The following is a 7,868-nucleotide window of genomic DNA, read 5'->3' on the forward strand; positions in this document are numbered from 1 at the left end:
TGTAGCACAGGGGAAAAAAATGCATTTTATATATTATATATATTTTTTTTTTTTTTTTCTGTGTGTGCTAGAAAAAATGCTAAATATCAGTATATGTATAATCTATACTGGTATATTGTAATTTTTCTAGCACACAGGAAAAACATAAAATAAATACAGTCTCAATATATATATATATATATATATATATATATATATATATATATATATATATATATATATATATATATATAAACAATTACATGTGTTATATATATATATATGTTTTATTTACACACACATGGGGAAAAATTATATATACTTTTTCCCCATGTGTGCTAGGAAAAATGCAAAATATCAGCATATGTATAATGCATACTGGTATATTGTAATTTTTCTAGCACACAGGAAAAACATAAAATAAATACAGTCTCAATATATATATATATATATATATATATATATATATATATATATATATATATATATATATATATATATATATATATATAAACAATTACATGTGTTATATATATATATATATGTTTTATTTACACACACATGGGGAAAAATTATATACTTTTTCCCCATGTGTGCTAGGAAAAATGCAAAATATCAGCATATGTATAATGCATACTGGTATATTGCATTTTTTCTAGCACACAGAAACAATAAAATACATACATTCTCACACACATTCTCAATATACATAAACAACTACACATAGCAACTCACCGGTATATTATTGGATCAGCTCCGTCAACAAGCATATCACCGTCATCGCTGTCTTCACTCTCCTCAATGTTTTCCACATCGCTGCTTCGAGTGAGCTCAAATAAAACATCCTCAGCACAATAAAAACTTATTTTGACGATCCATTGGATAATAAATTCCGTCCAGTTAGTAAGATTAGCAAACAGTTACTACAAAGAGACCTCTGTTTGTTTACTAGCGCGTTAGCTTTTAGCTGTCAGATGGGGGGTGTCAGGCTCGCAGCATCTCGTCGGAGATAGCGCCACATTGGCACATTCAGATGAATAAATATTCACGCCCATGTGACAAACATACACATGCAAGGTCTCGTTGGAATCGTGTGCTCATTGGCTACATTTTCTGTCAGTCATGACGATTCAATGCTTTTATTGGCTCCAGATAAACAGACATTATCATTGGATGAGCACGTCATGACATCAGATAAAACGATCGCTATGGTTGGATATTTTTGACTATATCGCGGCTATCTTTGCATGTTTTTGAGTGGGGTTAGTTGGATTTTGTTCGTAACATTCTAAGCTTTAAACCCATGCCACTTTATTCTACCGGGAGACTGTTTTTGGTGCATTATTTTATTGCATAACAGTCTAGTATGATACTTCGCTCCGCAGAAATGCAATGTAAACAAAGGATTAACCATCAATATTACACCGTTATTGTTTCGTTGGATTAAAATGCTCTATGGGATGTTATTCAGTGGACCCTCACCTTTCCATTCGTTCTGGAATTGTTTGCAATGGATGCGTGTGTGGCTCGTAATTAGGACACTAAAGGTATGTACTCTGTTTTTATTTATAAAATCGTTGATGTGTATTGCTTACATTGATGCAAAAATACAGCCGTTATAAGCTTTTCAATGAAAAACAGTGGTCTGTCCTCGATGCTTGAGGTTTAGACCTTTAGAATGATATATAGTTTGTCAAGATTAATGATGTTTTTTTACGTTAAATCTATTAACAAACATTACACTCGTGCTAAAAATAGCGCTTCAACCCGTGCACGCGCTCATGAAGCTTATCAGGTTAAAGTTAATAACACAAATGAAGAAATGGAAGTTATCTTATATAATGAAGGTAGCTCAAAATCTCCAGTGATGTTCATTTCGCATGAAAAACCGGCAAATCAGAGAAAGCATGAAAATATGTCATCAGTTGACATATTAGCGACGTTAGCAAGAAATTTACTGACAATTAAATCCTTAGCTGCAGAGAAACTGATAATAGTAGTAGCTAAAGGCGAAGGTATAGATTTACTGGTAAGAGAAGCCAAAAATCTTGTGAATGAACAAAAGATGATTCACACCTTTACCTTGGCGAAATGGAAAAAATTAATCTTTGATAAACAGATTAAATTTAGAAATGAAAAAAAAAAAAAAAACGCAGAAAAAGGAAAAACAGACTATGATAAACCCGAAACAAATGTGTTACTTTACTGATGGTAGTTCAGAAAAAGGCCAAGTATGGTGGGGTTTCTTAGTCAAGCTAAATGGTAAAATTATCCATAGAGAGAAAGGTAGATTAGAGGATAGTAAAAGTGCTCAGGAAGCTGAAGTAACTGCAGTGGACAGAGCAATTTCACATATGAAAGATAACAATCATAAAGATTGTATACTAGTGACGGACAGTGAATATGTATATTTGGGTATAGTTCAAAATTTGGACATATGGCAACAGAATGAATTCCACCATGCAAAAGGGAAACCTTTAGCACAAAGAGAATTATGGATGAATATTAAAGACAACTATGAGATTGCTAAACCAAGAGTATTGCATCAGACAAGCCACACTGTTCAAAAAACGGAAGCTGCAAGAGGAAATAAAGAGGTCGATGAATACATTCGAGTGCGAGCAGTTACGAAAGCAAGCGAGGGGACCCTATTGCAAGAACTGCACGATAAACTGAAGCATCCTTCCACAGCGTATATTGCGAAATACTGCCAACAAATGGGTTTGCATGTGCAGAACCTGAAAACCAGCTATCACAAAATCAAGCTTAACTGTCCTGATTGTAGGAAGGTAATGACCAGTGTATATCATGATTTCGGAAAAATCAAAACTGAAAAAGAGAATGTCGAAATAAGCCTCGATTTTGCGGGTCCCTTGAGACCTAAAACGGAGAGAAATAATGTTTATTTCTTAGTGATAGTGGACAATTGCTCAAATTTCACACAAATATACCCATGTCCACAGGCTACGAGCTCAGTGGTTGTGAATAGCTTAAAGGACTGGATAAAATACAGAGGTGCGCCAGAACGTGTTCGTGGAGATAATGCACATAATTTAACAGGGCTAGAGGTTGAAAACTTTTGTGAAGAACAAGGTATCACCTTAATTAAAGCAGTTAAATATCAGCCAAGTTCAAATGGAATAGCTGAGAATTGCGTGAAAAGATGTAAAAATTGGTTTATTAAAAATCAGAGTCTAGGAGACTGGGACCTACTAATTCCAGAATGCCTCCATTTTCTGAATTATTGGGTTTAAAAGACAAATCAAATTACTGAACCGACTGACACAAGCAAAAATCCGTTTAAGGTAGGCCAAAAAGTTTATATCTTATTAAAACAAAAACAGGGACGTTTTCGAAGTAAAACGGGAACTGAAGATAAGGTAGTAGAATTAACTTCAAATACGACCGTTAAACTTGAGGCAAACGGAATTTGGTCAGTTAGAGATCTTGTGGGGAGCAAAGACTAAGAAAACTATAATGAACAAACAGCGAGTGACCTCTCAGCAGGATTTTAAGTATCCGACGGAGGGCGCTGTAGTAGTTGTTAAAGATTTTAGTGAATCCTTTTTGGTGAAAACGTGGCATAGAGAGTGTCGAGAGGGCACTACCTCTATCCGACGGAGACCAACTGACTGTGTGATCTGTGGCAAACAGGAAGTTTGCAAACTCCTCTGGGCAGGACCTCGAGAAATGAGGGAAAGCCACACCTGGCTTAAAGCGCAGGTGGAAACCGTGCCAAAATGGTTCTGTAGTGAAAGAATCGTTGGCCCATGTGCAATCGGAGATATTTCGATCTGTGGAGTATGTCGGATAAAAACGCAGAATTGGATCGTTTGGCAGTACGAACTAACCACTGGAAATTGTGGTTGTAAAAACTGTGTAGATTGTAAATTTAAATTTAATCTACGGGGCCAAGAGTGTAAGTGTGTTCTAGTTGAGCAAGGACAACTTAAAAGGTGTGACAGTTGTGTCATTCTTCTGAAAAAACGCTGGATGGTTGTGACCAGCCAGAAAGGAGTATGGCAAACTAGGAAAAGTGGTTCCAGCTTAGGATGTTTCCTAAATAATTAAAATTATGAAAAAATGGGAAGTGAATCCCCTAGCCTTAATCTCTGAAAAAGAAAAAGCATTTTTATGGGACAGGCTGTTTATTTGTGGAGAACAAATACCGTTAGATTCTGACCCGTTCCGAAAAGGGGAAGTTCTGGACAAAACCTTGTCAAGAGACACTGACCTGAATCTATGGAAACAAGTGGTGAAAGAATCATTGCATGACGGGGATGGTCTTGTGAACTATAAAGAAAAGGGAGAGTACAAGAAAAAATTATTATACGATTTAATGATTGATGTAATTAAAGAAATGTCTTTCCAGGAAGAATTCCCTATTTATATGCCGAGAGAGTATAGTTATTATGTCCGGGAAACGAACCTTACTATCCAAGCACGTCGTCAGAGGACGTTTACAGGGTCAGAAATAGTAAAGGTCAAAATAGAACCTGGACAGAACAGTATAGAGTGGGAAGTGAAAGTCTAACTAACAACTACCTCAGATTACATGGGGATTGGAAGATCAATAGAGGGGGTTCATGTGGAACGATCAGTGATCCCTAAAACTAACTCGCTGAGTAAAGTAACCAATTGGTTCAGAAAGCAGTTAGGGAAAGTTTAGGTTGACATGTCTCTCTGTGTCTCTTTTTCTGTTTTGCAGCAACATGAGGCGAAAAGGAATGGAAACAAGACGAAAGCAGAGGACGCTGAGAGGAAAAAGGAGAACTTTAAGTCTGTTCCTGGTTGCGTCACTAATATCGTTGTTAATAAGTTTTTTCATAGTTTGCTTGGGCATATCTGTAGAAAATAAATAAAGTAAAATAGGAGTAGCCTCGTGTTCTGAAATTGAAAGAATAGTTAGTAAAATTTGTTATAAACAAAATGTAACTTTAAAAGGCGAAATATATGGGCCAAGAATGATAAGGGAAATGTTCAAGGGATTTATTGCTAAAATAGATAAATCTTTTTGGAATTGTAAGGGTACAAAACAAATCAGTGCAACCAAAGGGCCAGTTCTTTATGGGAATAAAGTAATAAAGAATAAAACCAAGTTACAATGGAGTAGTTTAAAAGCCCATAACCAGACACATGTAAAATTGAAGGGTTTGGTTTATAATTTTTCAAGATTCAAGATTCAAGAGTTTTATTTGTCACATACACAGTTATATACACAATATACAACTGGCAGTGAAATGTAAACAGGTCCGCTCCATGGACAGTGCAAATAACAGTTACAAGAACACAAGGGAAATTAAAATAGAAATAGAATAAAATTAGAATAAAAAGTATTAACATAAGTAGAGTTATAAATAAATCAAGTAAGATAAAAATAGGAAATAAGATAAAAAATAAAAAATAAAATAAAAAAAAATATAAAATATAAAGTAAGTGGATATGATAAGTGAGAAGAAACCTTTAGATATAACTTTCAGATATAAACCTTTCAGATATAACTAACCTTACGTCCAGGTCGCATGTGTACAAAATATGGAATAGTCCTATTGTGGAAGTACAAGATATCGACACACTTGATTTCCTTTGCAGACAAACTAGACTTCCTCTTTGGAAAGAACCCAAATTGCTTAACATGTAAACAACTCGGTATAAATACCCCTGTATTTTTTCTGTCGATGTGCATTCCTTTTTGATTTCTTTTGATTGATGTACCATCATTGAGAATTACTCTCTCTCTGTATTTTTATTTGCATTGCTCTGCTGTACCATTCTGACTTGTATTACTCGGACGAGAACAAGTTACTTTTTTACATATATTGCTTGAAACTGCATACAAGGTATTTTAAACCTTTATATTGACCCACTCATACATGATTGTCTGAGATTGGATAAGCTGAAGTATTATAACCTGTAACCTTTTATTATTTTGCTAATTACTTTTGGATCATTGTTTAACCAGTACTTTTATCTTTTGTATAAATAAATTTTCATTTTATAAAGAAAAAGTATTTTTTCAGTTTTTTTACCTCAGCTTATAAAGTCAGTTGCATAAAGAATAGATAGAGCATTTTTATCACATCTGATACGGCCAAGGGGTCAAGCAACCATCGTTGAGAAAAACCACCGGGTGGTGAGTATGGTCTCATTACAAGGGTTATTGACTGTTTATTGATTTTGTATTGTTCATTAAGGTACGAGATGTTCATATCACTAGATTAATGGTATGAGATAACGAGCTAGTGTAGGCTTAGACCTAATACTGACCTGACAGCACAAGACTGCTTATCTGCAATTATTATAATTGTATCTTAAGGGTTAATCAGGAACTGGGATAAATACCGGATCCCACTACAAGAGACAAGAGGTGCTGGAAAAGTGTGGGACTACTGTACCAGTTATCCACGTAAAGGATACGACCCTTTCTGAGGTAAGGTGCCAGTAGTGTCATTACAACAGACCCAGAAATCCCAAGTCCTTGGTAGTGCTGTATGTCACTGGTAGATCCGGAGTAAATGATCATGTCCTGCACATAGCCAGTGAGCACATCACACAAAACAAAAAACTTGACCCGAAATCTGTGCCGTTTAGATGTAATGTACTGACGAAATGCTAGCCTGCCTTTCCACTTCATCAGAGATTCATCAACACACAGATCCCTGTATGGCACAAAAATGCGACGAAAGGAGGAGGTGAGAGTAGTAAAAATATTTCTGATTTTTTTCAGTGGGTCATTGAGAACTGCTGTTGCATTGTTCGCAAAGTGAAGACAGCGGAGGAGCAGAAGGAAGCGGTCCTGTGAAAACAAAGACCCGAAAAATGGTGTCAAGAGCATGGGGTCTGTGCTCCAGTAATCCCGAAGAGATGGCTTTTTGATCACCCCCATTAGGAGAACTGCCACTAAAAATGTGTACATTTCAGGGATATTTGTTGGAACCCATTTATCCATTTTTCCCCTCACTTCTTTTTCTTTCAAGTCAGAGGCATAGCGGTTTGTTTCCTCCACAATTTCTCCGACAACTTCTTCAGTGAAGAACAATTTAAAACAATTGACCTCACTGGGGGATTCTGGTGGATTTTGCACACCACACTGTTGGTCGTCAAAAATGCCTGGGCCAGGAGGATTAAAAAGGTTGGTTACCTTCCAGGATGACGAGTTTACCTCAGCTGCTGAAGGTAAAATATGTCCTGGCGTTGTGGAAGAAGTCTCATCTTCACCCTCAGTGTTATCAAGAGCTTCAAGGTTTGGGGGAAGATCTTCATCACTGTCACTCTCTGCCTCACTGTCAAAATTCAGAATTAAAAAAAATCTCCTCTATTTCCTCACTTGTCAGTTGTCTTCTTTTAAATACATTTTCTGCCATTTTCTCTGAAGTAGTTAGAATCTGGTAAATTGTATTAAAATTGTGTCTGAAGCTGGTACCAACGCGAGTGTGAGGTAACAGTGACGTCAACAGTGACAACTTGTCAGCGGGAAAAAATGCTTGCAATGCATGACTGTTCAAATGTTTTATTATTTTTATACAAAATATTTTCAAACTTGTTAACTAAATTAAATGCATGCAAGTGAACTCCTTATGGTTTATATACTTATTAAAAATATATATGTTAGTTGATCGGTAAGTTATCACGAGCTGTGGGCGGGGCGCCGCCATTATGTGTTTACAAAAGTACCAGGGAGCCGAAGCCTGCTGGATTTACACACAAGATCACCCACTTCTCCTGATATATGTGACATTACGTGAGGGAACAGCCTAGACTGATCGTACACGTCAAAGGGTAGAAAATGATCGTGTTGTTTGATCTGTAATGTTATAGCGAGCTAACGTCATGACTTATGAGCGCTCGTGCCGCGATTATGTGTTTACAACAGTACCAGGGAGCCCAAG

The 7,868-nt window shown here is 36.2% G+C and overlaps 1 long non-coding RNA gene across 1 annotated transcript; it reads left to right on the forward strand.

Moving 5' to 3' along the window:
* The first annotated feature begins 5,455 nt into the window (after positions 1-5,455).
* LOC307123693 lies at positions 5,456-7,296 on the forward strand. The gene is made up of 3 exons (XR_013816194.1): positions 5,456-6,112; positions 6,296-6,409; positions 6,707-7,296. It is a non-coding gene; the product is annotated as an uncharacterized lncRNA (long non-coding RNA).
* The last annotated feature ends 572 nt before the right edge of the window (positions 7,297-7,868 follow it).

This window comes from Gobio gobio (genome assembly GCF_949357685.1).
Source record: "Gobio gobio genome assembly, chromosome: 3".
Classification (NCBI taxonomy): Eukaryota; Metazoa; Chordata; class Actinopteri; order Cypriniformes; family Gobionidae; genus Gobio; species Gobio gobio.